Below are 18,298 nucleotides of genomic sequence, written 5' to 3'. Positions count from 1 at the left end.
TTCCTTATGTCTGAAACACAGGCTTCCAGGGTAGGCAATTTTGGGCCTTCACCATGTTTCATCGAAATGTACAGATGTGTGTCGTCCACATAGCATTGAAAGTAGACATTGTGTTTCCGGAAGACATCACCAAGAGGTAGAATATACAGTGTATAGTGAAAACAATAGTGGCCCTAAAACAGAACCTTGAGGAACAGATGTTAATACATGTTGCGAAACCTATCCTCCTAATGTTGATGCACATTATGTCTAGGGGTCTTATGCTTAGTTAACTGGTCTGTAACCTGATTTAAGGTGTGCATCGATGTGAAATATCAGCGTATGAGGACTGTGTTGAATGTACATGTGCCCAGGAAACAGCCAATTTACCAGGGTCCAGGGCCAGCTCCTTCTTGACCTCTTGGTCGGCCAGCCAAGCGGATTATTATTTGTTCAGATGGTGACTAAAATAAATATACAAAAAATAAAACTAGAAACAGGCATGCCCAAACTAAAGACTCAAAACGTAACGAAAGGCCTCATGTCCACCAAACAAAACCAGCAGCCTCACAGCTCTGCAAGCTGGGACACTGACTGATGATCACCTAATTTCCTGCACCTGATGTGCCTATAAAATGTTTGTCTGCGCTACAGATGGCTATATTGGTCCGCTAATACAGGACTAGTAAAGGCCCAGTGCACTACTTTTGGGAAATCGTGTAAAAAAAAAAGTAATATCTTTTTAATTAATATACAGTACCAGTCAAAAGTTTGGACACACCTAGCAATTCAAGGGTTTTTCTTTATTTTTACTATTTTCTACATTGTAGAATAATAGTGAAGACATCACAAGTATGAAATAACACATATGGAATCAGGTAGAAACCAAAAAAGTGTTAAACAAATCAAAATTTATTTTACATAATTCAAAGTAGCCTTGATAACAGCTTTGCACACTCTTGCCATTCTCTCAACCAGCTTCATGAAGTCACCTGGAATTCTATTATCAGGTGTGCCTTGGTAAAAGTTCATTTGTGGAATTTCTTTCCTTCTTAATGCGTTTGAGCCAATCAGTTGTGACAAGGAAGGGGTGGTATACAAAAGATAGCCTTATTTGGTAAAAGACCAAGTCCATATTATGGCAAGAACAGCCAAAATAAGCTAAATAATGCAAAGACTGCAAGTGGTGTGGATTTTTACTAGGCACTGTAATTCAGTGTTATAAACATCTCTCTAGCCTTACCATGTCTTCAGTGCTCTAGTGCTGCTATCTCTACCTCAGTGTACACAAGGTCATATTTGGTTAATGTTTCTCTGTAAAAACACAGGTCTGACCATCAGGACACAGTTCACAGAGGCCGACAGGCGAAAGTCAAACATTTCCTTTCTGTGCCCTGTAACTACAATGTGTCATCCATGTGGAAATGACATTGGACTTTCATGGTATCAAATGTACAGTTTGTTGACCACATGATGGTGGTCAGGTTTTCATACACAAATATTAAACAGCTTTATTCAACCGCCATAGACATGCATTGTCATGTCATTGGTACTGTTGGACCACTTGCGAGGACTTGAAATTGCTCTGCTGAGTGAAAATGCCCTGTTTATTTCTTTCAGACAAGATTCCTAGTTACATGCAATTGTATCTATTGCTACTGCAAATCCAGCAATTGAATCAAACAGATCCGTTAAAGTGCATCCAAAGTATTAATTCCTAATTTCTATACATAAGAAAATATCTGTCTTAGCAATACATTTCTAAATAAACAAAACATTTCAGTTCACAACACAATGGCACATTAAAAACTTGACAAATAAAAATAAATATTCCTTTTACTTTTCTCCAACATCCAGCAAACCTTCTTTATGTTGTCTGAATGAACATTAGAAACAGACAGTGCAGAACAGACTGATGGATAAAATGAAATGAAGGCTAGGGCTTATGTCCTTAAGCTACCAGTGTCTTGTCATTCACACAGTGCATTCGGAAAGTATTCACACCCCTTGGACTTTTTTCACATTTTGTTACATTACAGCCTTATTCTAAAATCTATTAATCCCCCCCCCCCCCCCCCCCCAGACCCTTTACTCAGTACTTTGTTAAAGCACCTTTGGCAGCGACTACATCCTTGAGTCTTCTTGGGTATGACGCTACAAGCTTGGCACACCTGTATTTGGGGAGTTTCTCCCATTCTTCTCTGCAGATCCTCTCAAGCCCTGTTAGGTTAGGCACAGCTATTTTCAGGTCTCTCCAGAGATGTTCGAACGGGTTCAAGTTTGGGCCACTCAAGGATATTCAGAGACTTGTCCCGAAGCCACTATTGCATTGTCTTGTTGGAAGATGAACCTTCGCCCCAGTCTGAGGTCTTGAGCAGGTTTTCATCAATGATCTCTCTGTACTTTGCTATGTTTATCTTTCCCTCGATCCTGACTAGTCTCCCAGTCCCTGCCGCTGAAAAACATCCCCACAGCATGATGCTGCCACCACCATGCTTCACCATAGGGATGGTGCCCGGTTTCCTCCAGACGTGACGATTGGCATTCTGGCCAGAGTTCAATCTTGGTTTCATCAGATGAGAGAATCTTGTTTCTCATGGTCAGAGTCCTTTAGGTGCCTTTTGACAAACTCCAAGCGGGCTGTCATGTGCTTTTTACTGAGAAGTGGCTTCAGTCTGGCCACTCTACCATAAAGGCCTGATTGGTGGAGTGCTGCAGAAATGGTTGTCCTTCTGGAAGGTTCTCCAATCTCCACAAAGGAACTCTGGAGCTCTGTCAGTGACCATCATGCTCTTGGTCACCTCCCTGACCTTCTCCCCCGATTGCTCAGTTTAGCTCTAGGAAGAGTCTTGGCGGTTCCAAACGTACATTTAAGAATGACAGAGGCCACTGTTCTTGGAAACTTTCAATGCAGTATAATTTTATTGGTACCCTTCCCCAGATCTGTGCCTCGACACAATCCTGTGTCAGAGCCCTACAGACAATTCCTTCGACCTCATGACTTGGTTTTTGCTCTGACATGCAGTGTCAACTGTGGGACCTTATATAGACAGGTGTGCGCCTTTCCAAATCATGTCCAATCAATTGAATTTACCACAGGTGTACTCCCAAGTTGTAAAACATCTCAAGGATGATCAATGGGATGCACCTGAGCTCAATTTCAAGTCCATAACAAAGAGTCTGAATACTTATGTAAATAAGGTATTTCTGTTTTTGTATAAATGTGAAAACACTTCTAAAAACCTGTTTTTGCTTTGTCATTATGGGGTATTGTGCGTAGATTGATGAGGAAAAAAATATGTGTAATCAATTTTAGAATGAGGCTGTAACGCAACAAAATGTGGAAAAAGTCAAGGGGTCTGAATACTTTCCGAATGCACTGTATCACACTTCCAGCGGAAACATCCCTTCTCTTCACAAAAGCATGTTGGAGACAGTGGTTGCTCTTATGGGATGCAACGGAAACACATTCAGTAGAATTCTGCTGATGCCATGCATTTCCCACAGAGCAGACAAGACTTGAGTCTGATATGAAGGTGTTGATGGGTTTTTTCATGGCACAGATAAACAGGCTTAAGACAAGACAGTCCAGGTTCAGAAAGCAACTTGTGAGAGTCCTGGAACAAGCAGACAATAGTGTCATTGGTCATCTTGTCATGAATAGCGATAGAAATAAAACAATGTTCTGTATCCAAATGTACAGACTTACAAATAATGTGTATGTGACTAATCTAACCCATATGTACCTGCTTGAACTTGTCCTTGGTGGCCCAGCAGATACTGAGTGTTGGAGGAGCTGCTGCAGAAGTTCCTTTTCATCCAGAAACTCCAGATGCTCTATTCTGTATAAACAAAGGTGGAGAAACTTATTAGATCTAAACAATGTGAAAACGGAGGAATAACATGAGATGTACCATTGGCCTACTGTATGTAACAGTGTGTTTTACCTTGCCACGTCATCCTGAGGTATAACACTGTACACAGTCATCATATCCAGAGCATCTACATTCTCCCAGCCCGTCTTTAGGAAGTGCTCTTTCAACTAATGCAAACATGTTCCACTTCAGGGAATGTCTTGCACAAAATCAACACTTGGGATTTGTCGTTTAATTGTCATGATTTAGTACTCATACCGGCAGTAAATGACGATAGTTGCTAATCAAAACTCCATATTTGGTGAGTAATGAACATGTTTTGACATTATTTAGCTTGAAAAGCTGGTGAATGGCAGGTTCAATGGCTGCTTCCTGGGCTTAAAGGAGATTCGCCATATCAACGTCTCCTGTAAGGCCCAGATTCTGGTTCAGTGTTTGGGGTGACATTTGATCAAGTTTCAATATTTAATATTTCCAAGCAACGTATCATAATGAGTGAAAAACTAGAGAGGCAGCTAGCCTAGCGGTTAAGAGCATTGGGCCAGTAACCGAAAGGTCGCTGGTTCGAAACGCCGAGCCGACTAGGTGAAAAATCTGTCGATGTGCCCTTGAGCAAGGCACTTAACCCGAAATGCTCCTGTAAGTTGTTCTGGATAAGAGCGTCTGCTAAATGACTAAAATGTAAACTTTCTAAAGCAAGCAAAACTCTTGACTAAGTGACTTCATAAGTCTTCGGCCCTGAGACCGTGGTTTGGTTTCAGACTGTGAGAAATCTGGAGACTGACGCAGCTGTTGTAAACACAGATTTGGGATCTCCTAATCACAAAAGTGTTCCTCTATACAGGCCTGGAAGGCACCCACTCAGCAACGTATAGACAGCATTTGCGTCACAATTTGTACCTTATCTAACCATGCCCCATTATCAGCGCTTCCTTTATATTTATCTGTAACGTCCCTTCAGATCTAACAAAAAGGTGTTTTGATATGTTGTTGTAAGGTTGTTGTATAGTTGCTAGAGGATTGAGGGTACTGTACCTGGGATTCCAGTGACTGACACACCCCCACTCCTGCCAGGTTACACTGACAACGCTGCAGATTCTCAATCATCACCTGGCCAAAACGATCCATCATGTTGGAGGTGTACCTGTGGATGTATTTCAAGGCCTACCTTCAAACTCAGTGCCTCTTTGCTTGACATCATGGGAAAATCAAAATAAATCAGCCAAGACCTCAGAAAAAAAAAATTGTCGACTTCCACAAGTCTGGTTCGTCCTTGGGAGCAATTTCTAAACGCCTGAAGGTACCACGCTCATCTGTACAAACAATAGTACGCAAGTATAAACACCATGGGACCACGCAGCCGTCATACCGCTCAGGAAGGAGGCGCATTCTGTCTCCTAGAGATAAACGCACTTTGGTGCGAAAAGTGCAAATCAATCCCAGAACAACAGCAAAGGACCTTGTGAAGATGCTGGAGTAAACAGGTACAAAAGTATCTATATCCACAGTAAAACAAGTCCTATATCAACATAACCTGAACGGCCGCTCAGCAAGGAAGAAGCCACTGCTGCAAAACCGCCATAAAAAAGCCAGACTACGGTTTCCAACTGCACATGGGGACTTTGGAGAAATGTCCTCTGGTCTGATGAAACAAAAATAGAACTGTTTGGCCATAATGACCATTGTTACGTTTGGAGGAAAAAGGGGGATTCTTGCAAGCCAAAGAACACCATCCCAACCGTGAAGCACGGGGGTGGCAGCATCATGTTAAGGGGGTGCTTTGCTGCAGGAGGGACTGGTGCACTTCACAAAACAGATGACATCATGAGGTAGGAAAATTATGTGGACATATTGAAGCAACACCTCAAGACATCAGTCAGGAAGTTTAAGCTTGGTCGCAAATGGGTCTTCCAAATGGACAATGACCCAAAGCATACTTCCAAAGTTGTGGCAAAATGGCTTAAGGACAACAAAGTCAAGGTATTGGAGTGGCCATCACAAACCCTGACCTCAATCCTATAGAAAATCTGTGGGCAGAACTTAAAAAGTGTGTGCGAGCAAGGAGGCCTACAAACCTGACTCAGTTACACCAGCACTGTCAGGATGAATGGGCCAAAATTCACCCAACTAATTGTGGGAAGCTTGTGGAAGGCTACCCAAAACGTTTGACCCAAGTTGAACAATTTAAAGGCAATGCTACCAAATACTAATTGAGTGTATGTCAAATTCTGACCCACTGGAAATGTACTGAAAGAAATAAAAGCTGAAAGAAATAATTCTCTCTACTATTATTCTGACATTTCACATTCTTAACATAAAGTGGTGATCCTAACTGACCTAAAACAGGGAATTTTTACTTGGATTAAATGTCAGGAATTGTGAAAAACTGAGTTTAAATGTATTTGGCTAAGGTGTATGTAAACTTCTGACTAGAGGTCGACCGATTAATCGGAATGGCCGATTAATTAGGGCCGATTTCAAGTTTTCATAACAATCGGTAATCGGCATTTTTGGACACCGATTGTGGCCGATTACATTGCACTCCACGAGGAGACTGCGTGGCAGGCTGACTACCTGTTACGCGAGTGCAGCAAGAAGCCAAGGTAAGTTGCTAGCTAGCATTAAACTTATCTTATAAAAAACAATCAACCTTAACATAATCACTAGTTAGCTACACATGGTTGATGATATTACTAGTTTATCTAGCTTGTCCTGTGTTGCATATAATCGATGCGGTGCCTGTTAATTTCTCATCGAATCACAGCCTACTTTGCCAAATGGATGATGATTTAACAAGCACATTCGCAAAAAAAGCACTGTCGTTGCACCAATGTGTACCTAACCATAAACATCAATGCTTTTGTTAAAAATCAATACACAAGTATATATTTTTTAAACCTGCATATTTAGTTAACATTGCCTGCTAAAATGAATTTATTTTAACTAGGGAAATTGTGTCACTTCTCTTGCGTTCCGTGCAAGCAGAGTCAGGGTATATGCAGCAGTTTGGGCCGCCTGGCTCGTTGCGAACTGTGTGAAGACCATTTCTTCCTAACAAAGACCGTAATTAATTTGCCAGAATTTAACATAATTTTGACATAACATTGAAGGTTGTGCAATGTCACAGCAATATTTAGACTTAGGGATGCCACCCGTTAGATAAAATACGGAACAGTTCCGTATTTCACTGAAAGAATAAACGTTTTGTTTTTGAAATGATAGTTTCCAGATTTGACCATATTAATGACCTAAGGCTCGTATTTCTGTGTGTTATGTTATAATTAAGTCTATGATTTGATATTTGATAGAGCAGTCTGACTGAGCGGTGGTAGGCAGCAGCAGGCTCGTAAGCATTCATTCAAACAGCACTTTTTTGCATTTGCCAGCAGCTCTTCGCTGTGCTTCAAGCATTGAGCTGTTTATGACTTCAAGCCTATCAAATCCCGAGATTAGGCTGGTGTAACCGATGTGAAATGGCTAGCTAGTTAGCGGGGTGCGCGCTAATAGCATTTCAAATCGGTGGCGTCACTCGCTCTGAGACCTTGAAGTAGTTGTTCCCCTTGCTCAGCAAGCAGGCTTTTGTGGAGCGATGGGTAACGATGCTTCGAGGGTGGCTGTTGTCGATGTGTCCCTAGTTCGAGCCCAGGTAGGGGCGAGGAGAGGGACGGAAGCTATACTGTTACACTGACAATACTATAGTGCCTATAAGAACATCCAATATTCAAAGGTATTTGAAATACAAATGGTATAGAGAGAAATATTCCTAAAATAACTACAACCTGAAACTTCTTACCTGGGAATATTGAAGACTCATGTTAAAAGTAACCACCAGCTTTCATATGTTCTCATGTTCTGAGCAAGGAACTTAAACGTTAGCTTTTTTACATGGCACATATTGCACTTTTACTTTTTTCTCCTACACTTTGTTTTTGCATTATTTAAAACAAATTGAACATGTTTCATTATTTATTTGAGGCTAAATTGATTTTATTAATGTAATATATTAAGTTAAAATAAAAGTGTTCATTCAGTATTGTTGTAATTATCATTATTACAAATAAATAAATTGGCCGATTAATCGGTATCGTCTTTTTTTTGGTCCTCCAATAATCGGTATTGGCGTTGAAAAATCATAATCGGTCAACCTCTACTTCTGACTGAACTGTATATGATTGTCGTGATCAGGAACTGACTGCGGAACACTCGGCCGCGTTGGCCAAAACCATAAATACGAGTTAGGTACAGTGAAAGAACACTGCCAGCCCAAGACATCAATCCCATACCAAACCTACTACTGTACTGCTACAGCACAACTGCTGATCCACTGATACAGCCGTATACTGCTACTTCAATTGGCTAGACTCTTGCAAAGCAGTCTAACAAAACATATTCAATATGTTATTTTCACTGACTCTGGGTTGAGGTGGAACTTCTTCAGTTTGTCATCTAGGCCTGGGATGTCCCTGAGGTCAGCACCGATGATGCAGTGCATGTCTGAGTCTAGGCTGTGGCCATCTGAAACACACACAGACAATACAAATGAAGACTAAGTGAAAATCAATTGTCACCATAAGAGACAATCCCATTCAGTTATCATGTTGATTTGTATCAGTCAATGTCTTTAATGTCAATACTTAGTAATAATGAATCTGTGGAATAGGTCTCAATAAGAGGTATTGACAGCAGTGGTTTTGTCCTGAAGAGGTGCACAACATTATAACTACACAATAAGGTGTGTTTCTTATTAAGAGATGATCTCTCTACAAGTTTAGCTGGACAGGCTCTGCCTCCCTCTACAGGTCAATTTCTGACATTACTGAGACCACAATTATGTCAATACAAATAAAACCTAAAACTGTGATGTATATGAAGTTTTCCAAAGAGGAAAAATAAAACGGCTTACTTTTTGTTGTGTATTGTCCTGCCAGCAATTTGGTTGAGGTTTTCATCCTAAAAACACAAATATGACAAACGAAAGACAATGAAAGTACAAACCAAGGACAAGCATGGATTGTACAGTAAAATAAATGCATTTGTTTAATGGGATTATTAGACCAGTACCTTTAACCTCCAGAAAGTGGTGTCCAGCCCTGCCCCCAGGTTCACTATCTGACAGTTACACACTGTCTTCCTGAGGAAGGCATCCAGGTGGTTCATTCCCCACAAACAGGCATAGTAACCTAACAGAAGACAACAGAGATTTAGTAACATAGTATGAAGCAGACCTTCTTAAAGCTAGGTTTTTTTTAATTTTTTTTAACAAATGTGTTTTTGGGTCTGGCAGATATATACATTGACTTGCCTCTGTTGATTTCTGGAGCCTTTCGTTCTCATACCGGCCTCACAAAATACTGGACATAGGGGTCTGTCCAGTAGCCTTTAGTGGTTGTATATCTGAAAATCAAACAAATGGCAAGTATAACATGCCCAAATGCAGTATAAAAAAATAATACGCTCCCATTTATGACAGGATAAGAGAAAAGTAATATTGCATGATTAAATATGGGCGTGTCATTTACTGTGTACAATCTGAATAAATACTAAAGGCAGGCTGGTTGCTTCTTCCACCACTATGTGGCTCAATAGATAAACGTTTCATGTTGCTGGTAAGCAGGTAGCTACAAGTGCACCCGAGGGAGGCAATTGACTTGTTGCGCATACAATGTTGCAATTCGGATCACCTAGCTAAGCAGCAGCTTGTACATTTGAAAAACAACTGTCTTCTGCAACATCACATACATCAGCTGTTCCAATGTGGCTAACATTGGTTAGCTTTGACCGTTGCTTCGCAGCCGAGCAAAAAAACTTTACCGGGCAGGTGGTCAAACTCAAGTAGATGGACGAAGTTGATATTATTAACAACAGTTAAATAATGTACTGTCACAACTTATGCAAGAAATTCTGAGCTAAGCTGAAATAGCCTGTCTTCAACTTCCGGCACCTACAGTATATTTACCCATAATGCAACGCTCAATTTATTTTCCTACGTTTTCATTGGCCTTGTCTCTATCCGCCACAACCAATACATGAAATGCATTAGAACGATATTAGATATCTATTTTACGTCTGCTACGTTAGGTTACATCTCAACAGATCTGGGATTGTTACAATGTGTAATATTAGAGACGCATCAAATTTACTTGGGATTGTTATAATGTATTGTAATGACCTGGCTAGCTCATAAAGGAACAATTGTCCAGACAGAGGTTTGAGTTTACGAATTTACGGTTTAGTAACCAAACTCCACACAGGCTACAGTTTGGCCGTAGCCCACGCCAAATAAATGAAAGATACCCTATAAAACAACCGTGACCTTCTCTTGCGAAGACCAGACGTAAGAGAGAGAACAATGGCTAAACATGGTCTTAACTTGCAATGTTCCATCCCCCTGCCAAGCCCCCACGCCACTCCACCAACCACCAGGATGCCCAAAATCAGAACATTCCAGGCATTCTCATGATTGGCAGATTTAACATAGGCGGAAATCCCAGGGGGGACGGGGGGGACACGACCCCCCCATCCTGGGAAAAATATGACTTGTCCCCCCCAATATATCACTGTAAACATAACTATGTAATTTCAATAATATTAATAATACGCAATGAAAGCACTTGTGCTGATTATAGACACTTAATAGCGCGTTTTTAAGTTTCACAAGATTGCGACCCCCCCGCCCTTTGCCTCACAATGATTTGATCCACTGACAGTTCTTTAGCTTGCAAGGTAATAGAGGGTTCGTATCTACTGTCCGAAAGGCACATGTACGTAACTGACGTGAGGTAGTCCAGTCAATCGCGCCATAGCAATGTATATATTTTTTTAATGTTGCAGGGTTCACACACTAGCTGAATTTGCAGAGCTAACGCGCAAACTAAAGCAAACATTAACTATCAAGCTAGCTAGTACCTATTCCATTTATGTGGCGTCGTCAAAGATGGAATATTTGCTATCGTCAGTTTATTCCAAGATTAGCATGCAGCTGTAGTGCTTCAAAGTCCCTGTGATAAGGTTAGCGATAAACTGAAGTCCAAACTGAATAGAACTACACTCTTATACCATTGTCTTAAATATATTTAATGGTCTCGTTGCAAAAGCTAAATTGTCGCTAGTGATTTTTTTTTTTTCACCTTTATTTAACCAGGTAGCAAAGATTATATCAAACACCACAGAAACGGAATTGGTGCTCGCTAGCTTTGCAAATTCAGCTATTGTTGGAAGCCAGCCAATATGAAACAAACTATGTTAAAATTACAAAAGGTTGCAGCATGTGTTGTGTAAATGTGTGTGTGTGCAGCTAGACCAGCCAGCCAGCCAGGTAGAAAAATGTCAGAAAAAAGTAAAAAGACGGACATCAGAGTATTTTTCAGTACACCAAAAACGCAAAGTAAGAACTCTAGTAGCCTAATATCTCAAAGACGAGTTGATAAAATGTTCATAAGAAAGAAGTGAAATGCTAATGGAAATGTTTCACAATGATGTCATTAGGCAGAGCAGGCAACAGATGGCACACAGACAGCAGAGCTGGGGACAGATATGCAGGGACAGACTGGCAGAGACAGGGAGTCTCAGGTAAGTTTGTTGAGTCTTTGTTTGGCAACATTATGAAAGGTTCTCAATTTTTTTTATTTGTAAAATAGGGACATAATTAGAAAATGCCATGGATTCCCCCACTCTCAACTTAAACTGGTGACTGAACCAAGATTTGTTTAAGGCAATGGTATTGCTGTTGTGATTAATTGTGTAGTTTTGGGTACCGGTAGTTAGGAGTACAGCAAACACCTTATTTCTTTTCTAGGAGACAGACTGTGAGTCAGTGAGGGTGGTGAAAGGGAAAGAGCCAAGGAGAGAGACTTCAGAGGACAGTGTCACAGCCACGGCAGGACCAGGTGTCACCCTTGTTGCCAGCAGCACCAGTATAGGGGACAGTGGCACAGCATCGTCCAGTTACCTCAGTGATGGCACAAAACCATATCAGCCACACCCACAATTTATAGAACCGCAAACTCTTGTCAACAGAGTGTTGACGTTTCAAGAGAGATGGTTTCGCGATTTCCCCTGGCTACATTATAATCCACCAATAAAAGGAGTGTTGTGTTTTCACTGTAGCCAAGGGTTTTCAAGCCAGCCATCTTTTGGCCAAAGAGCAGATGCTGCCTTCATTAGTGCAGGATTTAGGAACTGGAGAAAAGCCATTGAAAAATTCACAGCACATCAAAACTGCCAAACCCACCGCCACTTTGTAACTGTAACAGCACACCAGCTAAATCCAATCTGTGTCCAGTTATCCAGCGCGTGGGGTAAACAGCAGGAGGACGCAAGGCATTGCTTGATGAAAATTGTTAGTTCGGTGCGGCATGTAGTAAGACAGGTACAAGCCTTTAGAGGCCACACGGATGACAGTGGGAATTTATACCAGCTTTTGAAACTCAGGGCAGAAGAGGATGATCCCATTTTACTGAAGTGGTTAACAGAGCGTACCACAATGTACACAGGCCCCAAAGCACAGAATGAAATTCTGAACATCATGGCCAATACAGTCATTCGAGGCATTGCAGCTGAGATTAGGTCTCTTCCGATTGTACAATTTTCATTCATTGTTGATGGTACTCAAGATGTCTCTGGTGCTGAACAGGAGAGTGTCTGTCTGCGTTATGTTGACCATGACCTTGTCCCTCACGAGGAGTTTATTGGGCTATACAGGGTGTCGGAGACAACAGGCGAGGGCATTGCGAAAGTGGCAACTGATGTGTTGTTGAGGCTCAATTTGCCCATGTCTGGCTTACGTGGGCAGAGTTACAATGGTGCCTCAAACATGGCAGGAAAATGCACAGGCAATTGTGAGGAGGCAGCAGCCATTAGCCCTCTATGTCCATTGTGGAGCACACTGTGTAAATCTGATTACACAGGCTGGCTGCTCAGCCTCCCCACTGATCTGGGATTCCCTTTCTTGGGTCCATCATTTAGGTGTCCTCTATGGCCAGTCAGGAAAGTTTAAGAGCATGTTTGAATCAATTGTCACGTCCAAAGATACAAATCTGACCACCCTGAAACCCCTATGTCCAACAAGGTGGACTGTGCTGAATACTGCTATTAGAGCTGTGCTAGGGCAGTATGAGCGGGTACTAAGCAGCCTAGAGGAGATGGCAAAAACTGCATCCAAGACAGCTTCAACTGCCAGTGGCTTATTCGAGCACTTCAGCAAAGGCAAGACTGTGTTGGGCCTCACACTTGCCTCTGCTGTTCTTGGAGAGCTTGAATGTCTAAACATTTCACTGCAGAAGAAAACTCAGACTGTCTCTGGTATGCAGGCTGCAGTCGAGTGTGTGCGGTCATCTCTTAGGGGCAAGAGAAATGACGAAAGCTACCTTGCACTGTATGAGAAAGCAACAACTTTGATTGACTATTGAATCCATTGAGACGCACTCAAGACGATTTGCTGGCAAAGCAGTGGATCACTATAGGGCAGAATTTTTTAAAGTGTTGGATGGTGTGGAGGTTCAGTTTGGCGACCGTTTTGACCAGGACAGTCTAAACGTCCTGCAAAAGTTGGAAAGAGCGCTTCTCACGGGGGAGTTGGATGAGTCTCTAGATCAGTACCCTGAGCTGAACATAGATTCTCTTTCAGTGCAGATCCCTCTCTTTCACAACAAATACCCCTGTAGCAGCAGTTGAGAGGCAGCAGAGGTCCTCAGGAGGCTTCCAGTGGAGGTGCGGGGGTTGTTTGACCAAGTTGAGGTGCTGATCAGAATTTTGTTTGTGGTGCCAGTGTCTTCATGTGAGGCTGAGAGGAGTTTCAGTGCACTTCGCAGGTTAAAGACTTGGCTACGGGCTAGCATGGGCCAAGAGAGACTGAACGGCGTAGTTGTCTGTAATGTACATAAAGACAGGCTGGACAGTCTCAAGAGGGAAAATATCTGCCAGCAATTTGTTGGATCCATTGAAACCCGCAAACATATGTTCGGTTCTTTTGTTCAGTGGTGTGTATAGCAGTGGTTCTCAACCTTTTTTGGGGTACTGGAATCCCTGCATATTTTGAGGCAAGGCAGGCAAGGTTTTGAGCGGTCCTCAGGGACCTCCACCCCCTCTATATTATATGTAAACTTACTGGAAACCTTGTGGTACTGAATACGTTCATTACACTTTTTTTAATTTCACGGACACCTTGCAATTAGTCCATGGACCCCTGTTTGAGAACCCCTGGTGTAATTGATATTTGTTCTTTTGTTTAGTAGTTTTCAGTTTTTAGTACATGACAGTACACTTACAAATTATTTATTTCATGTTATTTTATTTAAAATTGCATACTTTGTGTGACATACTTGTCCATAGCTGCTGTTTGAAGAGTTGAGACACTGACTGAAGGATATTTTGTTTGATTTATTTGGGTTTTTCATTGAAGTAGTTATTTTGCTTTTAGAACTGTACTTATTTTAAGCTTTTTGTTCTTGTAAAGATATTGTAGTAGACTCAGGCCAGGTGCACATATTTAATGACTATATAAATGTATCAAAGTCAAATTAAAAGGTCAATTCAATACGGAGACCAACTTTGTGATGGTTCTCAATGGAGATTCTTTACGATGAGATCACACCATGTTCATTGTATTTATGAAAACTGCTCCCATACAGTGTACAGTACCATTGCCGCCTACTGGCCTTTCTTGATATTGCTGGTTGTAAGTACAAATACCTGCATACATACTGGACTGATAAGGAACACTGCTATAACTATTATTAGTAGTAGTATTATAATGATTTAAACAAGTTGGGACAACCCTTCAGTTAACTACTGTACCTAACAATTATCCAGTAGTAGTGATTATGGTCCCTCAATATACATTTAACATATTACAACGTAGGCTGTGTTACAGCACTACTTTTGGTGTCCCCCTCAGGAATTGCTCCTGAGAAAGTTTTCATGTAATTGTCCCCTCCAAGGTTGATATCAGATTTTCGCCCCTGGGCAGATAGCAGGTTGATTGGCATGTCGGACCCCGCGAACACTGGGTACTGGTAAGTACAACACAACCAACTAATAGCATAACACATAACACACAGCTGTCTGTGCGGGTCGCTACACTATCAAGCGTACTATCAAGCATCAAGCATCTATGTCCAGCGGCAACCCGTCATACATTTTTTTTTAGGCTTGTCTGTTTTGCATGTTATTTTGGCATATCACTTATCACATATTATTTTGGCATGTCACATCAGTTTTCAAACAATGTAAAAAAAAAAAAAAAAAAAAAAAAAAAAAAAAAATCATTAAGTTAATAAAGCTGCATACGAACATGGTCTCTTTTTTGTTTTCTTGAGTAAGGGAGATCCAAAATGCAGGTGTTTCAGCCTAGCACAGTGCTTTCTGTGGTGTTGAGGCAAGCCAGCAGAAAATACGGAGCTTTGCGCCGTGATTGGCTCAGTGTTCTGTCACTCATAACGACACTACGTCACTGCCAAGTCTAAGGGTAGAGCTTGAAAAAATTCAAGCTCCTTGGGTGCTGCCATAGAGTTACATTAGAAGTGCCCATCCAAGTAGGCTCAAGGTCATTGGCCACAGATAAAATGACATCAAATCACGTTATATCTACAGTAGCTTTGATTGGAATGATCATGTCAACATCATACTTTCAAAATCTTAGCTAGCAGTCATCATCATGAATGAAGTTGACAATCTACTGGCAAATCCTTTTTAATCCTTGTCATATGAAGAGAAATAATGAAGAGAAATTATAGATGAAACGTATCGGTGCTCATTGGACATAAATATTACACAACAAGTTTGAAATCGCAAATTCAACAATGAGTGGTTTGGAAGGAATCAGTGGCTAACTGCAAGCTTTGCAAATCAATCATTAGCCTGCTACTCAGTGGAGTGGCGGTGTGGTCCCAAGTCTAAGATTTAGGTTCTCTTTTCCTAGTTTCAAGTTATAAACATTTAACATTGGCCATGCTGTCAATGAAGCATGATTTGTACCGCGCTCATAACAACTGTAAACGCAAAGTGAGTTCAAGATAACTGGGACTGGGAAAATACGTTTTGAACTTTCATCCAACTCGGAATTGTAAATCGGGAACTCTGGCCTCTTTCTAGAGCAACGACCTGAAGATCACTGACGTCATCATGATTTTATATATTTTACCCCCAGTTCCCGGTTGTTATGAAAGCACAATAAATCAAGAGAATGCCAGACTTTGATGACAAAGTTTTATGACAAAATTTGCCCACGAAGGACCGCCGCGCCACCTTCCTGTTCAACTGAGCACAGCACAATGGTGAGTCCAAACATGTCTTGTATGCTGCTGCATAAATGATGTAATATGCCAGGAAGATATGTATACTGTAGCTAAGAAAGTAATACTAAGTGCAGTAGTGTAAAGTACTTAAGTAAAAATACTTTAAAGTACTACTTAAGTAGTTTTTTAGAGTATCTGTACTTTACTTTACTATTTATATTTTTGACAACTTTTACTTTTACTTCACTACATTCCTAAAGAAAAATGTACTTTTTACTCCCCTGACACCCAAAAGTACTCGTTTCATTTTGAATGATTAGCAGGACAGGAAAATTGTCTAATTCACTCGCTTATCAAGAGAACATCCCTGGTCATCCCTACTGCCTCTGATCTGGTGGACTCACTAAACACATGCTTTGTCTGTAAATTATGTCTGAGTGTTGAAGTGTGCCTCTGGCTATCCGTAAATAAAAATCAAGAAAATGATGCCGTCTGGTTTGCATAATATAAGACATTTTAAATGATTTATACTTTTAATTTTTATACTTAAGTATATTTTAGCGATTACATTTACTTTTGATACTTAAGTATATTTTAAACCAAATACTTTTAAACTTTTACTCAAGTAGTATTTTACTGGGTGACTTTTACTTGAGTCATTTTCTATTAAGGTATCTTTACTTTTACTCAAGTATGGCAATTGGGTACTTTTTCTACCACTGACTAAGTGTATGTGGTGTAGCAAGCTGTTAGTAGCCCATGTGCCTCACCCTAATAATTTGTTATATTTTCATCTCTTAATTTCACCTACTGTTCTGACTTGGTGGTGCACATGTAGCCTATAACCTGTTTTTGAGAAATGTAATCATTGAATATTGTAAGAGTTTTCATTGTCTGCTTATATGCTCCCTTTATTTATCCTTTATTTATGGTATCCTTTATTTATGGTTCTTTATGTATGGTTTATATGCCCCCTTTATTTATATTTATGGTTCTGACATGGTTTACAGGGAGAACACTGTAAGAACTGCCCATGTTTTGAATTCTGTTGCTGTTTATTTCAAAAGTGCCGTCCTAGCTCGCTCAAATTACGAATAGCCTCTTATCTGCTCATCGTTTCCTTATGCCATAGATTGTGCATCTCAATTGTCAGTAGAAACCACATTTGTTTTAGCAAGTCAGCTATATCAGCTATGTTTTTTTTAAAGACAGTAAATGAGGCTGAATGAACTGTTTTGCAAACAGACAAGCCTCCGCTGATAGCCAGGTGTAGCAGTGGTAAGGTGTTGGGACAGCTGTATGTAGGCCGTAACAGATTGTGGGCACCGTTTGGCACCGTTATAGCGCAATTCATGTATTGTTTAGTGTTGTGTTGTGTAGTGGCTTTGCTGGCATGCATCCCACTTTTTCCCCCCCCACCAAGGTTTACATACTAAAATCGCTACTGTCTATGGTATCAAGTATGGGGCAGTTACAGAAATTCAATTTGACAGTGATTTTCATTATGTAGACTTCAATTGAGACATCTAGTTTAGTGTATGAAATAATTACATTTATTTTAATGCCAGACTTGGTGGGCTCAGGAATGCAAATGTTATTAGTCTGGTTGACTCCTAACTCGTGAGTCGCGTCAGCCAGGCTAGGCTAGTGTAGCCAATCCAAGTGGATTTGGAGCAATAAAATATGGTAGCCATAATAATACATTATCCATACTCCACCTGGCCATGGCAACTTTATCAGTAAAATCTTCTATCTTCTGTTTTTCTTATCTACTTTAAGATTATTTAAATTAATGAAATTGTTGTACATTAATCATGAGGAATCAGATGACAACACATGTCCATCTATCTGCAATACAGTCCATTTTATAAGGTTCAACGTATGTAGACGTGTATTGAGACGTCACTGGTAGGCGCGCGTGCGGCTATGCGCTCCATGGGCGATTAGGGAGTGAAATTTGATGATAAATTGTTGTTGATGAAGACGAGGCCTGCTGTCAACAACTGATTATGTGTGTCATTGAACAACAGTTTGATATTTCAACTAAACTGATTGTTTTAATAGCTATGTGTACATTTTGCTGCTTAATGTTGGCATATTCAACATCTTCATGATAAAAACTCATCCAGAGGTCAGTGCAAATTCTGCAGTACTGAATTGTGTCACTGGAGCGAGCAAGATGACTTTCGTAAACTATCCCAAGCCCCACAG

General features: G+C 40.7%; 1 long non-coding RNA gene across 1 annotated transcript; it reads right to left on the bottom strand.

Moving 5' to 3' along the window:
- Positions 1 to 3,293: 3,293 nt before the first annotated feature.
- On the bottom strand, positions 3,294 to 9,028 carry LOC120045703. Its single transcript, XR_005476745.1, has 6 exons — positions 8,916 to 9,028; positions 8,758 to 8,804; positions 8,267 to 8,369; positions 4,890 to 4,998; positions 3,726 to 3,821; positions 3,294 to 3,596 (listed from the first exon to the last, which is right to left on the bottom strand). It is a non-coding gene; the product is annotated as an uncharacterized LOC120045703 (long non-coding RNA).
- Positions 9,029 to 18,298: the final 9,270 nt, after the last annotated feature.

This window comes from Salvelinus namaycush, chromosome 4 (genome assembly GCF_016432855.1).
Source record: "Salvelinus namaycush isolate Seneca chromosome 4, SaNama_1.0, whole genome shotgun sequence".
Classification (NCBI taxonomy): Eukaryota; Metazoa; Chordata; class Actinopteri; order Salmoniformes; family Salmonidae; genus Salvelinus; species Salvelinus namaycush.
Note: the sequence above shows the minus strand (reverse complement) of the source record. Positions and strands in the feature narration are given on the sequence as shown.